The 20,857-nt window shown below is 46.6% G+C and overlaps 1 protein-coding gene across 4 annotated transcripts in view; it reads right to left on the bottom strand.

Annotated features, from left to right (window-relative positions):
• The window catches only part of TP63 (tumor protein p63), a 154,532-nt gene extending 134,292 nt beyond the window's left edge, over positions 1 to 20,240 (bottom strand). The window contains exon 1 of one of the 4 annotated variants that reach the window (XM_083848016.1): positions 20,105 to 20,238. The gene's annotated coding sequence lies outside the window, so the exon portion shown is untranslated. Of the gene's footprint in view, positions 1 to 19,959; positions 19,978 to 20,104 lie in introns of those variants that run through there. The other 3 variants (XM_083848014.1, XM_083848015.1, XM_083848012.1) reach the window with 3 other exon arrangements.
• Positions 20,241 to 20,857: the final 617 nt, after the last annotated feature.

Below are 20,857 nucleotides of genomic sequence, written 5' to 3' on the forward strand. Positions count from 1 at the left end.
TAAGAAAGAAAATCTCAATGAAAACACTCGAAAATTGCATGGCTTGTGAAACAGGAGGGATTTGGGCAAGAAAAGGGTTGCTGCTATGGGAAAAACAAAGCTTGAAAGGAGCAAAGATCACTTTTACAAGTTGGGGAAGAAAGGATACCAAAAATCCAAAAAGCAATCATCTAGAAAAATCTTGAAAAGTGTTTGCATCTTGAGAATCTTTTAAGTTAGACACCTCTGCAACTCTCTGCAGCTCAGTTGTGGGGTTGTGCGTCTGATGTTTGACACGCAGCACTAGCAGCCAGGTTTGTGGGTCATTACCAATCTCAACTGAGCCAACCTTCCACAGTTTTGACAGAAATGCAATTGTTAAAAGCCCAAGCAAGACTATCCAGAAAATCTCACGCATAAAACCAGTCACTAGATCGAGCTGTAATTTCCTAGTGGATGTAAACTCAGAAACTCTTCGCTTTTAGTTTGTAAAATACTCTAGCTACAGAGAACAATATGAACTAAACAGTACCTCAGAGTTGGGCTGTCTTCCAAGCTCCATCTCACCTCTCCTGTGAGCCTGACTGAAAAACTCCTGGTGTTGCAGAATAACAAATGTTTGAAGCTTGGTGCCTCTGGGTGCTCCTCTGAAGCCTTAGGTACTTAAATACCTGCATCTGTGGTCTTAAATAAATACTAAATTTCATGGAATGACTTTGCTTCAAGTACATTTACTTCATGTATAATGGAGAACATTTTTCTTTCCCCTCACACCTCCCCAAAAAAGGGAGGTTTTTTTTTTTTTCCTTTTCATTTATGGAAGTTCCTGGAGAAAGACAAGGAATGTCACAGAGAGGCACAGTCATCCTGAAAGTGTTTGTGTGGGTATCATGAAAATGTTGTGGGCTTCAGCTAGCTGGGGAGCGGAAGCTGTGCTCCTCAAGCAGGTGATTGATGAGACACTCCTGGCAGCAGCTGATTACTAGCGAAGAGTCAGAACAATAGTTGCGGTGAAGAGCATCTGAATAACCAGCAGGGTGGATACATGGCCAATGAACTCTAGGTGAATAATTTCACACAAAATAAATTTGTAAAACTGTTTGCAAAACATGACCTCATATTTAGAGAGAAAATTTAGTGGTGAATTTTGTCTGTCGAGGTGAGAAGAGATGAGTGTATTGGATTTCAAGAGACAAAAGATGTTTTATGAGAGTCACTTTTCTATTCAAGAGCTCCCCATTCTACTGCTAAGTCTTGACATACCTTGAACACAGCACAGTCCTGAGTGCTATTTGGAGTGAAAAGGCTGTGGCCTGCCAGGTAAGAACTGTATTTTGAGCATTTTCAGGAATACACTGCCTGCAGTGCGTCCTGAGCACATCAAGTGCCGCAGAGTACCAAGTGTCACAGTAGGACAAAGCACACTTTGAACAGCCTAAGATATACACAGAGAATTTCTCCTAACTAGACCCAGTCAGCTGTGAGCTTCATGGAAATTTGGGAATTTTGGATCAGAAGATCACAGCTCATTTGCATCTCAAAAAGGATCATATCAGAAAACACACATAATGCAAACTTCATCGCTAGTTTTAGATGATTAGCTGTTCTAGAAACTTGGATTACATTAAGTGGTAAGTAACTAGAGAAAAACAGACAACTGCTCATGAATTCTACCAAGGTGCAAGAGAAGGAGCAGGTAGCCAGCAGGGAGAAGAGGCCAACAGCATAGACCTTTGCACATATAAGTGAAATTCTTCATGCCAGATAGAGTGCTTTAAAAGTAAAATGTGTAATCAGGAGGGATTACACCCCCCTCCCTTTTTTTGTCCCTCTGTCAAATTAAAAAAGAGTACTTGCATGCGTGAAAGTGAATCTCCCCTCTGGAAGAGCAGGTAGGCAGGCAGTGGCAACTTTGAATTCTGTGCCCTGGGGCAACTGCTGCTCTGGTCTCCAATGATAACTATTCTCCATCTGTCTGACTGTGGGACTATACGATGATATAGTATAGAAAACCACACCATTTTTCACTCCTTGTCATATGCTTTGTGAACTCCTAAGAGGCAGATGTTATTCCTTTCCAATGATTGGGTACAAGCTACAAATTTCTTTAAAGCTGCCTGTCAAGCAGTTATTAGCTCTCACCAGAATGAAAATTCACCTTCTTCTCCAAAAACAAAACAAAAAGAAAGAGGCATTAAGAAAAAAAAAAAAGTACCAAAACAAAAGAAATCTCATGAGAAAAGTTCTCCTCCAATGCTTGTCAAAGGAGATACAAATGGGAGAGTTATCACTTGCTCAAAAGTACAAGCAGCAAGGAGGGAAAGTACACGATGTCTGTGCAAACACACTTCCATTTGTCAGCCGCAGCAGCAGTTTGCCTTCCGCAAAAACTGGTTGCTACAGGAGGGGAAAGGAGATCTATGGACACCATGCAAACACATCTAAATGTGCAAAGCGAGAGTAGCAGCACGCTTTAGGGCACCAGGGCTGGCCCTCTGATGTGGTGGAATCTGCCAACGTTACTTGCCACAGTACTTTTCACCAGGTGACCTCTCCTTGCATCTCCATACCAGCGCAGAAGTTGACTTCATACAAGCACATCCACGTGCAGGGAAAACTTGCTAATTGTTCCTACGGCCCAACAGCGCAAAAGCATATGGCCACCAAGGGGCAGATGAATGCCATGACAAGTGCAGCTGTGTAGTTTCCTGCTGATCAGTCTCCCAGACCCTTTAATGAGCTTGTAAAAGAAATCAACAACAACAAAAAGCAAGCAAACAAACAAACCAAAAAAAACACGAGGAAAAAAAGCTGAGCAAACGTGTGTAAATTGTGAAGACAGCAGGCCTCTGAGGGCCAGCAGGCCTGTTAACACCCCGAGGGGCTGCAAGTGCCTGCATTAGCTTTTTGGCCAAGGCTGCTTCTGCGAAGGGTCATCCAGGGAGCACAGGGAATGACGGCATGGCCTGAAAGATGAGAGGGAAGGAGCAGGGTACGCGGAGGTGCCCAGGCAGCGCTGCCATCCATCCGTCAAAGCAAGCAGCTGCAGAACCCCTGAGCGTGAAGGGAAAGGGATGTGCGTATCCCGTGCGTTCTGCTTTCACCACTTTCCCTATGCAGGCTGTCACGGGCCTGTGTTGCCATGTCCCCTCGTCCGTGCCGAGCCTGCCCAGCAGCCCGTTCCTGCAGGACACGGCCTTCCCCATCCATGCTCCATGAGGGTGGCTGATTTAAGGCCCTCACCGTGGCAATGCAGACACAAAAGGGAGCCTCTGGGCCTGAGTGGCAGGGCCTGAGGAGGCAGGAGCTGGCAGGCCCAGCAGGAAAGAATCCTGTCACCCCGCAGAGGCCCTGACCTGTGTGAAGAGCTGGCCAGCTCCCATGGGGCACAAAGGCTCCCAGTCCACCCTCAAAATGAGGGTCTGACACCACTGGCGTGTAGGTAAGGTCAGCACAGAAAACGGCACATATCTATCCTTTACACCCCAAGCTGCCTTGGAAGGCTCCCAGCCAGCCTGGGCAGGTTTAGAGCTCACCAAGCACTTACCCACTTGTCAGCAAGCCTGCTTAGATGTGCTTTACAATCTCACATCATCTACGAGGGCCTCCTCTTCCACAAAGAGGCATGTAAATCCTACGTGTAGACACGGACCAGGATTTTCCCCATCTCATTCACATGAAAGCACTGGGTTCCCCTTCACACGCTGTAAGTGGCAGTGGGCCCACAGCACAGGTGATCCTCAGGCTTCTGCCATGGAGCAGCAGCCAGAAACTCAGCAGGGCACTGGGGCACCTTGCTGCGCCCAGAACAGAACAGGATTTTTCTGTGAGATTTTCTGTTTTTCGGAATATCTGTTCAGAATATTCTGTTTTTCACCAAATCTAACAAACAACTGAATTCCAATTTTTATAATACTTCCTTGGGCTGGGCAAGTTTTTAACATCTAAGTGGGCATTGCTGATGACTGATGGAGGGAGGAGATTAAGAAAAAAGCAAGCAATCTCCTTCTGCACAACGGCATGGTGTTCAGGTGCAAAGCCAGAAACCCGAGGCCAGAGTCAGCTCAAGTAAAGACCAGTTAGGTTGCTAAAAGCTTACATACGTGGAAAAGGTGACCAAACACATTCAGGGAATTTGCACCTATCATGTATCAAGAAAGTATTAGGATAGTTTGGGAAAGGACCTGGAGCAAACACCACCACTTTGCTATTTTCAGACTTATCCCAAACCATAAAAGACTGGGGTACAACCAGAGGCAGGATCTGGGCTACACAAATCCTTAGCCACAGTCAGTATGGACATTCACTAGCGACATGTACTGGACTCTGTGGACTACTTCTGGAGTTCTATTGGAACTGCTTCACCTCCTTCTAAATGCCTAAATGTTCATTGGATTAACGTATGTACACTGTATGCCACAGTTCACTGGTCAGGGCTGGCATCTGGAATAGAAAACTGAAACACAAAGTTCCTTGATTCTCTTGTGGGCTTCATCATATGAAAGCTCCTGCTATCATTGCAGTGTGAGACCGCACAGCATTGTTTTGAGAACTCCCCCAAAATGTTTCTCCACCAGCAGCTCCAATTCTATAAAAGACGGATTTCCCAAAAAGTGCTACAATATAAGCTGATGGTATCTCCTAAGATGCTGGCAAACTGCTCAAAGGTCCCAAGCTCTGCTGGCTGGTAACCATGGCACTGCAAATTCTGTTTGCTAAATACTGGCCCTGAAAGGGAAGGCAAAGGTGAGAAGCTCTCGGGCTACGGTGCATGTTGCTAAGCCACTAAGCAATAACATGTTGTGTATCTGACGGGTTTGATGGCATCAGTTAGAACAGGCATGTGACTCAGCCCTACCAATGCTGAACTGAACCTTTTAAAGCACATGGCTAGACTTCATTTCTACCTCTTCGCATCCATAGGTGATAGCAGAAGAGAAGAAAAAACGAGAGAAAACCCTTTAAATTCAGTTCAGAGACAACAAAAGACCAAACTGCCAAGCTGGCTAACTTTGCAAGTGATGGATATTTCCTCAGTACAAGATAGCCAGGCTTTTTCACTTTCACCCATCAGCACCCGGTCAGGAGTACCCCTGACTTCCCAGACACCACAAACCACCACCCTCCCGACCCTTGGCAATAAGGCTGGTGTTTGACAGGAGAACCAGAAGGGAGCTGGGCCCAGCACCCTCAGGGCCTTAGGACTGCAAAGAACTTTAAAAGCTCCTTAATGAAACCCAGCACAGAGATCTCAGCGCTCTTGAAGTAACCACCTGGAACAGCCTGGTCAGGCCACACCTGCACTAGAACCTGGGCCCAGCGGTATGGCAGCTGGTTTAGCCTTCTTAAAACTCTCCTCTGCTCCATGAACAATGTCCTTTGGCCAAAAATAAAATTATGCCCCTATTGGGACCGTTTGCCTTTGAAAATGTTACCCTTCCACAATTTAGACAGAGGCAGGGAAACGAGGGGGAAGGGAAGCAAACAGCATTGCACAGTAGGTGCAGCCAGCAGCCGACCTGTTGAGTCACTCCTCTCCGGCACACTGGGTTTTTAGGGTAGGATAAGGCTCTCACCGTTCACCTTTCCTGGCCAGCCTACACAGCTCTTTCTTGCAAGGATAAGTGTTGAAGAGCCTCAAGTGTTTCTGCAGACACTAACTGAATGTGGCTAGTCCAAGCCATAATTTACCAATACCAGCTGGCTCTTGGGATGAGCAGAAACATGTTGGGATCAGGATGGGTAAAGTAACTCTATTAAATTATTTTTCACTGGCTGCCTGTGCTCATGAATTCAGTTTGCACATAGTTCATGAAAGGAGCAGCCATGAGAGCAGTTGAAAGAGAGGATGAGGTTCATGCTCCCCATGAACGCAGCGTGGCTAGCCTAGTAGGCATGAGGGCAAGTCCTTTAGGATCAACTCCTGCACTGATGCTCAGAGAACAGGAGAAAATTCATCTCAGGAACCCCACTTCTGCTGGGAGGTTCCCTACCTTGCTACATCTCAAAACAGGACATCAAGGATCAGTGAGTGGACCGGGATGGAATACAAGCATGTTGTTTCTGCTTTCCCCCACCTCCTGCAGCACCTGAAACTCTGTGCTTCAGAGAATTCTAAATTTAGTCCCTCTAATTCTCTTGATTTCTACATACATCAGCCATGTCCTTCTTCAGCACTGCAGCTTAACAGCCAGAGAACTAAGGTTTGTTTGTTTCTTGTTCTTCCTCCAGAAAGTCTGCTCTCACAGCATTTTTAACTCAATTTGGGGGTACCAACACAACCAGCTCCTCTTTCTGGTTAACAGTTTTGGGTACAGGAAGATTTCTAGCCAGCATCTGTAACAGTTTCAGGGATAGGTCAGCACCAAACCTCTGGTTTGGAAACTGGCATTTTTCGTAGCATGTAGCTCAGACTCAAAGGCCTGCATACGGGATCAAAGCAAAGACTGGCCCCATTATGTCAGTGGCACTATTCTTATGCTTCATAAAGGTTCCCCAAGTCCTGAGCCTTCAATTGCAAGCGTACCACCCACTGCACAAAGCCTCAGAGGCTCCTTACCCCTGGTTCACACCAGACGTCCGAGGTGCACTTACTGCACCTTCCATCATCCAGTGCTAGTTATGTGGGAGAGTGTGCGCCCTGCAGCACATTTAGTGGTTATTCACAGCTTTCTAACTCTTTTTCCTTTCAGTCTCTACCTCAGAAGAGAAGTAGCCTTTACATCAATGAGTGATGCCTGAAAGCCCTCCGTAGTTCATAGCTGACGCAAGTACTTAGCAGTCTAGATGCCCTGGGGTTACTACAGGCTGGAAATGCCTTTTCAGATAGGGCAGAATACGCCATACTGAAGTTTAGGTATAGCGAGAGAGCACCACGGACATACAAAAATAAAAAAGGAGATAGCTCTTTTCAATGTCTGAGAAAAACAGAGAGAGAGACCACTAGCTTCTTCACCTCCCTGTCCAACCAGCACTGTTATCTGTGGCCACTACTCGATCACATTCTTACACAGATCTCCTGGGCCAACTAGAGAAGATGCTGTTTGTAAAGGGAAGGATAGTGCAAAAGGGAAGCTCAGAGTCTTCCCTCTCTATTTCTTCTCAGGACCCAGTTTGGCCATAACGCTTGTTACATTGCCCTTATTGAGAGAAGCGTACTTGGCACAAATTTTGCATGTTTTTCTGTCCTTGGATCTTCTCCACCCTCCATCAGCTTGCACCCAACATCTGGATCTGTACACTCTTTGGAGCAGGGACTCATCTTTCACATATATATATGGAAACTAGCAGACACCATCCCTGTAATACTGCCTTATCAGTAATACTACAGTGTCGATCTTAAACAGAGACCCATTACAACCCCCCTTAGTTTTGCAGTGAGGGTTTTATCTGCATTAGGACTCCACAAGCCACTTCAATTACAGCGTGTTTTTCGCTAACCACACTAGGCTCTTTTAAAAAACAGCTTATATATGACGAAAGGCCCTAATTAAGAACACAGCAGCCGGGGCAAGATCGTTGTACTACCTTGTTGAAGGCACACTCAGTTAATCCTTGTGGAAAGTCCCCTCCAGTCCCCTGAAGTCATTGTAACATACACACAAGTGTGCGTGCATGGGTATAAATAAAAAAATGCATCATGGCCCTCGGTCACCAAATCCAGCCTTATTTGTAAGCGTTCCACTTGCCACAGCCTTTTCTAGCCTTGACGTGATGGGGAGGAGAAAGGTGTCACCTGTTGGTGTCCTTGACAGATGTAAGTGTGGGCACGCGAGGGGAGGTATTTCAGAAATGGAAGGAGGCACCACCGCTCTCGGCAGCAATGAAGGGTCCAGAAGAGGCCCCTGATGAAAGGTTCAACACTGAATAGAAACAAAAAGTTATTTGGAGCAAAAGGGAATTTGGGGCCAGGGAAAATTCAGGGCAGTAGTCCCTGTTCCAGGAGAGGCAGAGAGCGCTAGTAACGGCAATAGTATTTATTAGCACACAAAACCATCCTCCGTGTAACCTGTTCTTCTCGGGGTGATCAAACCTTGCTAAAAAAAGTTTCACAGAAAATGTAAGGAAAATATGATTTTTGGACCACATTCATGGCAAAGCTGTCACACAATCAACCCTCTCCTCCATGCAATGTTTCTTCTCATATAAGATGCAAGACGCAAGCAACTTGCTGGTTATGTTTTAAGATTTTACAGCAGTTTTGATTTGTGTTTCTAATTGTGCTTTCCAAGAAGAAAAAGTAAAAACACAAAACCCAGCTGTTTGGATTTAGGGATTTTCCCTGAAAATTTGAAACAGAAATGAGAAGTTATTTCCTTGTTATGTTTTCTCATCTGCTTGAAACTAACGAGAAGAACATTTTCATATCATTTTACAGATGTTGCTCTCTTCCTTCACCCATTTAATCCGCTTTCATCATCTTATGTTCTCAGGCTTGCATGTGTGTGAAAACATCCTACAGAGCAGAGAGAATGGTCAATCTTGCATTCTGGGCACTGCTGTAATGCAGCCACTAATAGCACTACGCGCAGTTTAGCATCTGGTGTATCTGCTGTTCAGGAGAGTAGAGTAAACAAGTGGCTCCATAAACTAATATATTAGTTATTAATATTTGGTTTCTGCTTCTTTAATCAGAAACAGTTGTATCCTTGAAGGATAGTCAAAGAAAATTGATTTACAGGGTATCTTTATGCATTTGCATACATACGCGCATGCATGTGTATAGAGCCTCATACAGAATTGCACACAAAACCCATTCTCCTGTGTGTTAGCAGTGCCAGAGGGCCACAGGGGAAGAAAAGCAGTCTCCACTTAGCTGAGCACTGGAAACCTGTATTTCAAGTCGTTTCTGTTTGCAGAACCAAGCTGAACTCCCCTGCAACCCAGGTGGGAGGCAGAGCAGCCCTGGCTCCCTGCAGGGACTCAGCTGCTGAGCTCCCCGAGCCCCGGTGTGCACGGAGGGCTGCTCACATCAGACATCAGCTCTGTGAACCCTCAGTGAGCTGATGGCCAGGGACACAGGATCCTAGGAAGCTGCTCCTTAGGTACCAGAGAGCATGGACGGGTCCTTCAACTTCTGATGCCCAGGGGCATAAGAAGTGCCCAATGGCTTATTGCTATTTCAGCAGTGTTTGGGCAGCCCAGGACGTTCCAGCTCGCAGCAAGTTTGGACAGGAGATTGCAAGTGTTCCCAACATGAGGGATGCCCCATTTGCTACGCAACCACGTGGCTGCCATACCAGAACTGGGCAGAACTGGAAAATTATACCATATATTAATGCGGCATGTGAGAGGGTTACGGTTTACCTTTTGTTCTTATTTAATGAGAGGGCGGGAGAGGAGGGGGTTAAGGGAGGGGGTGAGATTATGATAGATGAAGAGAACTTGCTTGGCTAACTCTCCATAGCCTGTAGCTACTGCAATATTTATGAAAGGGAAGGTGCACCTTGGCAAGTTAACCTGCCTGAAATTGGAAGGTTTCAGATGAAAGGGAAACCCTGCAAAGTAAAACTGAGAGCGCTCAAGAGGAGCACGATGGCAGAGGACAAAAAGCTTTGTTCCCTCTATCTCCTCACCATGAGTTTCCTTTTCTGAATACTTCACCTCGAAAAAGCACAAAAGAAAGCAAGCTGGGCAGGCCTGCCAGCTTCCTGAGCACAGGAACCCAAGTGCCTACAAACATTAAACTCCCTCCTCTCTATTCAGCAGAAGTCCCCTGGCCTGCATTAGCACTGTGCAATTGCACTGCCTGCGATGGTGGAAGGGCCCTGTCCTGACACTGGCTGATTTCCACTGCAGTTTGCTGAGTTTTGAGAATATTTGCACAGAAAGGGCAGGGCACTTGGGTATCCATTACAGGTCTACTTTTTCAAGAGGAAAACCTTGAAGATGCTATCATTAAAGACATTTCCTGCTTCCTGTGCAATTCTTACTGACTTTTCAAAACAATAAAATAAGAATTTTCTTTCAATGTTACCAAGATTTCTTATTTACCAAACACTGCATCAGCACGGAGCTTGGACTTTTTTAGATGAAAAAAAAAAAAACATTTAAATTAAAAAAGTATGAATGTTAAGATCCTGCAAAATATTCTCTTGGTTTCTTTTTAAACACAAGGCATGGAAACAAGTTTGAAAATTTTCAGAAAAAAATCTTTGATATAATACAGATAAACTTTAATTAAGATTTTGCCCTTGGGCATATCCACAGCCCTGGCATCTCAGCTCTTATCTACCAGCACGAGGCACTCCCAGTATCCTGTGGTGCCTTGGAAGGAACAAGCTCTGTGCATGCAGGGATGGGTTTCTTTATTTGCTTAACTTTTTCCTCCAGAAAGACAGCTCCAAATCAAGGGGACTTGACACTGTTGGAACCCAAGGAGGGCTCATTTTTAAATCTGGATGAAAAAAAAAAAATCTAGATCTTTCTCATTTTCTCCTCCCACTAAAACAAAGCATTTCAACTGAACTGCATGAGTGGTTGTGTTTTCTATTGCTGTCATTTTATTTTTTTTTTAATTATTTCCCTAACTGTGATCTCAACCTATCAGTGAAAACAAGACAGCAGTCTGAAAGCTTCAAACAAGAGCGGTGTGACTTTCTAGCACATTTTCCTTATTGTCCTTGCCTTCCCACGCCAGCCCTGGTGCGCGGGGGCCGGGAGGGGAGCACTTGGCAGCCTGGAGGTTCTCACACCCCTCTCCTGTCTAGACCAGGGCTACGTCTGATTTTCTATCACCCCAAGGCTACAATTTCCAGAGAAGAAAAATACTAAATTCAAAACATTCTGCCCATCTTGGCTCCTTCTAAGAAGTCAAAGCCTGTCAAAAGCCTATTTCCCACGTCTGACTTCAGAAACCCTCCTGTCCCATTTGCAGCTTTAATGCCATAGCTGCTCAGCTGTGCTGCACTCATGAGCTGCGCTGGGGCAGGGATGGGCATTCACACAAAGAAAGGATTTCATCTGGATAACAAGAAAAGAGCAGATACAGCATGGGACGACAGTCCTCGGAGCTGGGGAGACTTTAACCAACTTACATCTGCTCCCGAACACCAGGTCTGACTCAGACCTCTGTCCTCCGACCTTTCCCTTTGGAGACCTTTGGCTCGAGCTTGCCTGCTGCCAGCTGGGCCAGGGTTTCGCTTGCAGCATTAATCACAGGCAGCCCTCCTGACATTTCTGTGGCAAGCCGGGGTCAGCACTGGTGTGCTGGGAAGGGGGGAGGAACACAGTCAGTCAATCTGCTGCCTGGTGTCACCAGTGATTTATGGCTTGCTTCAAACACAGCCATTGATCTGCTCTGCTTTCCCCAGCACGCTTGTCAGCATGTAATAAAGCCAATGGGAATTCCTGGGTGTTGAGTCAAAGAACTGAAGTATGCTCAAGTTTGCTTATTTAAAAAAAAAAACAAAAAAACACACCTGAAGTCTCCCCATTTGGGAAGCAGCTCAAGATTTACAATCCTGTAGAAATTTGCAAAGGTAAGAACAAGAAATACAACCCCAACCAGCCCTTCAGGCAGCCGGCCAATTAATCTTCCCTTTGCTGTCTGCTGCTTGTTCGCTTTTCTGCCTTCAGCACTTTTGGAAGATCTAAGCGAGGCAGCAGCGGCAACTTCCTCCCCGCCTGGCCCACAGTGAACCCCGAGAGCCGTCCCAGAGGTGAACCCGAGCGATGCCCTGGGCCAAGCCTCCTGTAAGGGCTGCTCTGGAAATCACCTGCCCCCCTCCATGCCGGCTTCCCTTGAGGCCAGGCCAAGCGCCGTGCGCTCACCAGCAAGGAGAGGGCCTGCGCAGCCTCCTCCAGCTTACAGGGGAAATGTCCACACAGCTCCGGAACGGCCTGAACTCAGCAGCTCTGAGGCTACAAACAGTTCTCTCATCGCCAATATTGCTGCAAGGAGGGAGGAGGTGCAGCGAGGAGCCAGGCCGGACAAAACACGCCTGTGCCGTCGGTGCTGCAGCATGGTGCGTGCTAAGGGACAGCATAGATCAAGGCCTTCTCTCCTTGCTGCTCCCTGAAGGTTGCCCAAAGCCGCAGCCCCTCTGTGGGTTTGTATCCACGCCATGTGTGTTGAAAGAAAGCGAGGACTGCAGGGCGAGCGAAGCGCCGTGCCCAAAATACAGCACACATGAAGTCACTGGTCACAAGGGAACTGATATTGTTGTGCCCTTGCAGGGTTTGGCCTTGCAATTGTAGAACCAGCGACTTCTCATTTCCACTACCCAGCAAGAAGGAAACATTGCTCTACTGCTTAGCATGGGCTATCCGTTTATAATACTGAAAGGGTAAGACTTTTCTTTAGTACAGTTTGGGAAGATGTCTTACTCTCTTGCTTTGCACTTCATGGAAAAAATAAAATTAAATCAAAATGATCAAAAAAGCACATTTCTCATACATTTTAAAAAATCCATCTCAGATCAAAACTCTTTCAAGTAAAGATGCCATCAAATTCCCAAAGTTTCACTTGCCAATAGAAGTCTTCCTAAAAGTAGCATTTGCAATATATATCTTTCCCTAATCAGAGGACATTGACTGCTGAAGCTAATCAGAAAGAAGTTGATAAGCCCAGCAATTTTCAGTCTGACAAAATATCCACTGTTTTCAAAGAAAATTCCCACTAACGATTACTAGGGAATACAATAACTTAGACTGCAAAGCTGAGCTCTTCCACAGACCTCTTTAAAACTCCTAACCTAGGAGCATGGCTTACTCCATTTCAGAGCACTTGCAAATGCTCAGCTCTCCCAGAAAGGCAGGGGTGAACCATTGACATTGCGTATCTCAAAAATCACAGAATTCCCAATCAGTGGCCATTTAGAAGATGTTGGCCCCAGTTCAATGAATTTTAAAATTTCAGCTACTGTACATGTCATAACAATCAAACTGCGTGAAAAGAGACACAGACAGCAGCAGGTTCCTAAGAAATATTAGCGCCAAGCCTTGTTGAGTAATGAAGAAAAACTCTCACCTATGGGACTTTCCACAATTCTTATCAGTTATCAAAAAACCCCCAAGAGACACACATTCTCCGGTCTTGCTTTTTTTCCTGGGGTGAACTTCCCAGCAGCCTGGAGAAGGGGGAGAGGAACAGGAGGAATAGAAAACCCTTCTTGAACAAAACATTGAAGTAAATGCCATTAAAATGTTGATGATTAAAACACCCACTTGCATTTGGACAGCCTGGGAATGTCGCTGCGGTCAGCCCGCAATAGTGCTGGATTCCCCAGCCCAGTGCATAAAACTGCCTCTGGTTTTGCCCAGCCAAGCCTTATTTCCAATAAAGCCTACCCTCATTATTGGATCTTCTAATCCTGCCACACAAGGAGACTCAGAGTGAGGAGGAAAAGAGGCCATTTTGTAGACAAAAATCAAATTTGCTAGTGCAGAAGGAAGGATTTCTTGCTTTCTGTACTTCAGTTTTGTAGCAGAGCTGCCACTTCAATGAGGGCAGAGACATCAAACACCCCAGCCCTGGGACTGCAGGCATCTATCATGTTGATAACCACCAATTTCTTCTCCTTTCCAGGGCAGATTTTGTATTTTTTCTTGTCCAGAAGGCAGGTCTCAGGGTTACAAAGCTTGTCCTAGTACCAAAACAGATGTTACCTCATCTTTATAGCAGAGGGAAGCTCTTCCCCAACAGACCCTGCCTGGCTAAATCCTACTGTAGCAAGTAGCTGGCGCCTGCATGTAAACAGCACACACGTCCGAAAGCAGCTGGGCAGCTTGTGTAAATGCTGGCATCTGCAGTCGAGCCCTTGGAGCCCAGCTCAAACAGAAAAAATAGTCTTCAGTACAGTACTTGCAGTAGGTTTCTCTTAGTTTCTTGAGTGAGCTCAGGAGTGGTTTCCCTGAGAGTCCAGAGACCAGCCCAGATTAAAATGTCTGCAGGGGAAAGACTCTGATGGTGCCCTTTAGCTTTTGACTTCAGCTTTACCCTACTCCCAGCCGGACAGGCATCAGCCAAATATACAGCATCCCCTCACTGGGAAAATAAATAAATAAATAAAATCGATGTACGGGAGTTAGGGGACATTGGTTTACACTAGCTGGAAATCTAGACCTAAGTATCTCACAAAATGTGGTAAAAACCTGTGTTGACCACTGCCAAGAGGGATGCTCTGTCTCAGGGCTTTATAGAAAAGACAGGCAAATTTTATCTTGTGATTTCCCCCAGATCACCCAGTAGAGGTCCAGCAAGAGAAGCCTTGAGTTAACATGGGCTCATGCTGTGCCAAATACTCCCCCACATTCTCCCAGATAAAGAGAGGAGTTGTTCTTTTACCTCCCAGATCAAGCCTTGAACAAGACAGTTAATTTGAAGAGGGCAACTTGATTAGATTCAAAATTGCCTGGAGTAAGAAACATCTATTAATGAACACGAGCTAATGGGAAGGTGATTCCCCCCAGGCTTTCTGACTATAAGCTTGCGCTCCAGTGGATTTGTCAGAGCTAAAGGTGACAAGGTGGGGTTTAACACAAGACACTGAAAGCTCAGCTTTTTCATACTCAGATAGGAAACAAACCCAAGATGCCCACCTAGCTCTTCACAATGCAGACAGCAGGAAGGGTGCACAGGCAAGTAACACACAGATAGCTGTCTGTGCACACCCTCAGACACTGTTGCAGGGCAGGGACTGCCCCAACAGCAAAACCAGTGGACAAGACACCTCCAAAAACCAGCAGCATCAGTGAATGGTGGGAGATACTGCAATTGTGGGAGATACTCCCACGATTACACTACAGCTGATTTGTCTCACTGGCTCAAATACCCATAGATCCCACATCTCCATACTGAGGGATGACCGTACAGCCTCAACAACCTCATTTTACCAGTTTGAATGTGGCTGTTGCTTTGTTAAGCCTATGCAAATGCCAGATGACACTCCTTCCTGGAGGACCATGCGGACAGACTTCCAGAAACTCTCCGCACAGATGCAGATCACTTGCTGCTGCAGTACAGTGCTTGCACCCAGCTGAGGATGCTGGAAAGCATTCTGTGCAGCTACACGTCAACTTTCTCACTCTGACTGCGCATGCATATCCACCCACTCACTGCTCATTCACCACTCTGCTGTATTTTCTAGGCACAATCTGGTGAGCAGCCCAGACTGTCACGGCCTGAGGGATACAGCCACCTAGCACGTATGTATGCCCTTAATCTGGCAGCAGAAGCAGCAGTGTCTCTTGGGACACTCAATACAGCTGGAGTCACAAAGGGGAAAACCAGCTACTCCAATCACATGGATGACTTTGAGAGCATTTGTCAGTATTGTCACAAAATGGTACCTGTTCACCAGCAGATTCATTTAGCGCTAAATTGAGTTTTTGGCTAACTCCAGTTGCTTGAGCCAAGCTTGCAGGATACCAGTGGAACCACCATAGGCATTACTACCCCACAGTCCTTTTGGGCCTGAGCTTATGGCAGCTCGCTTGGAAAGAAAAAAAAAGAGAATATCTGCTTATTGAGCAGATTTTAACAATAGCCTTTGTGCCCTGCCTGTGTGGTAACAGTGTTTTTAGGCCATTGACAACAGTGAGTTCCTTGAAGTTGCTAATGGGTTAAAGCTGGGACATCTGGTGAAATACTAGCCTCAGCTGTTCCTCAAATGACATCTTCTTGGGTCAAATTTATCTCTTCTTGCCAGTCCATCTGCTCGCAGCCTGTCAATGGTAAACACTTGAGAGTCACAGAGCGAGCAAGGCAGCAGACAGCAGTGAAGGACAGCACCTTGGAGTCTAACTAGATAGCGATACAGGAGCAAAAATAGCCCCCGCATCCCCCCACCCGTCATCTTCCTCCTGCTGTGCTCCAGGGTCAGGGTCAGGCCAGGGAAGCAGCGTGCCACCCAGCACACACAGCCTACATCAGGCCACCCAAGGGCTAATGAGGGACTTATTTGTTCCCTAAGGCAACGAGGAAAACGCCACCACACACAACTCAACCCACTACTGTACTCGCTTATGTTTTGAATGCCCCAGGGGAGCAGTTCACACCCATGCTGCCAGCTGGGGAATGGTCATTTCTTCCAGCAAGACACTACAGAGCCTCCTGGTCTTTGTTTCCTACTACTGCTAACAAAACAGCAGCCCAGAGCAATGCACACGGAAACAGGAGGCTGCCCCGGATGTGCTTCTCACTTCCCAAGGAGTTAGAAGCATCAAGGGTCAGCACTTTTTCCTCCTTTCTACCCTTCATGCCAGAAAGCCCAGCACTTGCTTCTTCTGGTTAAGCAACCCCACTGTCAAGGGATACTACATAGGTATCTGTACCAGCAATAAGTCATGCTGGTAGGTACAGCACAGTGGCACTGAATGTGATTTACTGGCTGAAAACTGAGGGAGGGAGCAGTGGTCTAAAACCTACCTAAAAGTTGGGATATTTCAAGGATTTCTGGAGGTCAGCTGGCACATGATAGTGGGCAGAGAGTCACCTTAAGGCATAGTGGTTGTCAGATGATGAACACTGAGCTCTCAAGATACATTGAGTTGATTGTTTGTGATCTGGTGAATAAATCTTTTTGTTTAAAGTGGGGATACCCAGGGCAAGGGCCGCAGTATGTCCCATGGGTTACAAGGATGTACTCGCTGTTAAATAAGCACTCCATGCTGTTGCATGCTAGCACAGTGGTGATATCCTGCAATACGTGAGGATCAGTTTCAAGTTGGCCCTTCTCTGCGCGATGAGAAATTGCTACCTTGAGTCACTGCTTCTTTCACAACAGCGTCATAACACGGCACCATGCTATTGCAGGGCACCTGCTCATATCCAGACGCTGCCCAAGACATGGTAAGGGAACATCATTACGACCCCCAAAAAGCAATGAGGCTTCTTAGCGTGCTACAAATACCTTTGAAGAGAAAAGTTCTTCACCCTTCCAGTGCTATGCCTCTGCTCTAACGAGCCACACGACTGTAAGAAAAGCATTTGCTTTCTCCTCCCCAGACTTTTCCGTATCTGCAATTAACTGTATCAACATCATAGCTAACCTCCTGTCCCTGGCGCGTGCTGGCACCTGGCAAAGCCCATGTTTCAAGACATGCTTGATGCATTACTGCAGAGCGGATCATGAGACAGACATTTTAGCGTGCGTCAGACACCGTATTTCTCCATCCTCGAAACTGATCCTGCCAGAGTGTGCTCTGTGCAGAGCCAGGACTTTAACCCGAGAGCACAGCTGCATTTTAAGGTATCATGTTAATACAGTGCTGCGGTGGGGAATTTGTTCAAGGGAGGGTGGCTCCACTCTGACCTTTGGCTCCAGAGGCACGCTTTAAAATTAAAACCTTGCTTCTTGAGTGACCCAGCACTCGTTTATCTCCATTCATACAGTAGCGTGATTTTAAGAATTGGGCATATTCTCGCCTGCTAGCGTATATGGTGCTGTGAACAGCCTACGTGCCAGCAGAGGCAAACAGAAGAGCAGTACATACTCTAGTATTTTTAACCCAAGAATTTTTTTTATAGATTTATTAACTCGGAAAACAGAGAAAGACCTTGGTATTGTCCATCTGGCCTGCTGGTATCCTAGCTCTGAGCTTGGATTCACAGCTACAGCTCAAGAAGTGACATTACAGCCACCAGTAAAGCCAAGGCAAAAGGCTCCTGTGGGGTCCTGTACCCTGGCGAGGAGGGCGCAAAGAGGATGACCAGGAAGAGCAGGACCAGCACTGAGAGCCCTGCTCAGCCTCTGCTGCCACATGCTCATGCTTGGCCATGGGAATCCCTCACCTTGCCTCGAGCTCCCTGCGCTGCCCCATCCATGGCCGTGGGGTCTGCGGGGGCTCAGCACCCCACCGCGCATCCCCCAGCACAGCCAGCCCGACTGCAAGGAATGCGACTTCCTTATGTTTTTAATTGTGCTACCCTCTAGTGGCCAATCCCATCCCCTTGAAGCTCACTCGGATCGTTGCTCCTGGCAGAGGAGAGGTTGGACTGCAAACCTTCAAGCCCAGAAACCAGCCTGGTGCTGTGCAAGGATGACTTGCACATTTAAAAGGAGAGAGAGACCTGGAGAGGTCAAGTACTAGCCCGGGCAGAGCGCGAGCCTCCAGCCCGCCTCCACTCTGGCCTGGGGAAGGGGAAGATCCCCCCGCTCAGCCTGAGAGGTCTGGGCAGGAGCAAGGCGAAGCCAGCTCAGTATCAGGTGCTTGCAATGCAAAAACCACCACCAAATTTGGGCTCTTGGCAGGATCTCCCAGAGGACATGCTTCCTTCCTCCTCCCTGCCTGCCTCCTTCCCCTGCTCCCTCACACCAGGCGCTCCAGCAGCTTAGATGTGGAGCAGAAGCACTCCACACGTCAATAAAAATGGGTTAGAATTCAAGGAACGTCCTTGCAATTACTGAGATAATTGCTACATTTCAGAACCAAACATTACTTAATGGTGCTCAATTATCTTGTGGCAGGGCCTGCAATGGCAGCAACTAATTGCTTAACTAAAGACTTTCTTCTTTCCACCCTGTGTCAACATGCACACATGCAATTAGGCCATTGGTGCAGGGAGGAGAGGAGATAGCTGCTGTGAAAAGAGGGGTTAAGTAGCAGCCACAGCCATATTTCTGAGCTCAGAGGACAGGTGTCTTGCCTCAGACATTATAAGGATGCAAAGCAGAGATGGAAAAGCCCAGGAGGGGATGAGAATACAGTCTTTTGCTTCCTTTCTTGAACAGGGAACTCAAATGAATGCACAATGTGACTAGTGCCACTCTCACACATCTACATAGCCCCCAGGCTTAGCTGCATTTCAGTAGTCCTGGCATAGCTTATCAGTCTGGAGAGTATTTAGATACTAGCAAGGGAAGGAGGAGGAAAAAAAAAAGCTAATGAGCTAATGAAAACTTTTCTTTGGTTACTTTAAAGCTTGTTGAAAAACTGTTCTTTGCTTACCTCTTTCTCTGAGCATCTTTCACGTGACAAAAAAGCAAAGGAAGAATAGGACTACTTGGTATTTGCCATCTTGTCAGTTCTTCACCATCCCCTTTACCATCTCACAAGGAAGGAGTCTTTCACTCTGCCTTGACACAGAAGTACTACTCCCTGTCCACCAAGCCCCCATCCCGTCTCCCTGCTTTTTCAGCTTCTCATCTGCCCAAGGAGAAAACACAAGACCCCAGAGCAGGGCCTTACCCTTGTAAAAAATCAGGTCTTGGTTTCTAGCCGTTTCTGCTTTTGTTTTGTCTGTTCTGGCCACACAGAGCTTACCACAGAGCAGCCCCAGGCCTTGTCTCCTGAACATCGGGTACCCAGGAACCCAGGGCTGTGTCTGTTCAGCTCTGCTCATCCTTTCCAGAGGAACATTTCTCAGGCATGAATTCCCAAGGCCGTTTTGTTGTTCAAATACCAGCTCAGCTCCTTCCCTTTGAAACCCCTCTTCACTACTCTTAATGCCTTTTTTTTTTTTTTCTCCAGTTCATCACAGTTTCCACAGCACTAGTAAACATCATAGGGCTGAGTGCTCAGCTCAGAGATATCCTTGGGGGCCTTCAGCTTTATGGAAAACTGTTCTCATCCTGGTTTTGTAGCCTAGACAGTTTCAAATCATGGCAATAGTTTACTGTTATCCTTCAAATTATTAAACAGCCCCACAAAGTTTTGAGACAAAGGCTTCAAGACACCCAGATTGTACTTTTCAAGTCTCCTTTTTCCTCTTTGCAACATGAACACATCTCACGGACCAAAGAGCATAGTTTCCTCTCCAGAATATCATGCTAACTTATCCCCAGGATTTTCTCCCCATCATTTAAGTACTACGCTTGATCATCAGGCACACATTTTGGCCACAAGCCTAGGAAGGGGAGAGGAGCCACTGGGCCTCAAACCAGTCATTCAGAAGATTCATAACTCAGCAAGAGAATGGTTAACAACCTTTAAAATGGAGAGCAGTTTTACAGCAGACACTTCAGTTTGCTAGCAACGTGCCCTCTCTATTTTCACATGCATGCACACAGGGCAATTGTTTCACAGTAGTAACCTCACCTGCAATTAGCCACTGTTTTAAGTCTTTGATCTTTACAGCTCTCCAGAGGACAGCAAGATTCCCACATAAAAGCCTTTTATTATTTTATACTACATGTGGGAGGGACCCTACGCTCCTCTATTTATTAAAAAGGAGAGTCCTTACCTGATCTCAGAGATTCACATTGAGCTGAGTGAGGCTGTGGCAAGCATGAAATCTCACTTTTGGGGACTGGCTCTCCCAGGTGCTAAGGATAAGCTATCAGTGACCCTACCTGATAGCGTTCACCTGCTTCTGAGCAGGCTGCTGCTCTGCCAGCATCCCAAGCACCAAACCCATCCAAGAGATGGGCTTCTTGGGGCCATACCTTAACTTGCTGAATCATTTCCTATGGTTATTTTTGTTTAAGCTGTTGTCCAGTTCACAGCTACAGATCACCACGTACCTTCTCAGGATGCCTTTCACAGCCCCAGGGCGGAGAGGACACCTCCCCCCATAACACCACACCATGGCAGGAGGGTGCACGTGTCTCCCAAAGAGCCTTTTGCTGAATTTCGCCTGGTTGTTTTTCAGGGAAGGGGTTGAGGCAGAGCAGGTAGCTCAGAGGCCAAAGCTATAGTTTGGTCCCAAAGAAAACAAAACATCAGGGCCTTGAGGCACTTAATTAACTCTATTAGAGTGATAATCAAGGCCTGCCCAACCCCAGGGGTATGGAAAAAAAACTCTAGTGTGAGGCGTGCAAAAAGGTACTGGACTGAAACATGAATATTTTTACTCACTGTTAGTGGTTAGAAGGCAGTGAGAATGAGGGAGGGTGAAAAAGGGAGAAGGAAAGATCCTCAGCTTCTGCTTTAGCACTGGCGCGTAGGACACAGCCTAGAAAATGGAGAGATTTCTGTGTAATGCTTTTACTTTTTG

The sequence above is a fragment of the Anser anser genome (genome assembly GCF_964211835.1).
Source record: "Anser anser genome assembly, chromosome: 9".
NCBI lineage: Eukaryota > Metazoa > Chordata > Aves > Anseriformes > Anatidae > Anser > Anser anser.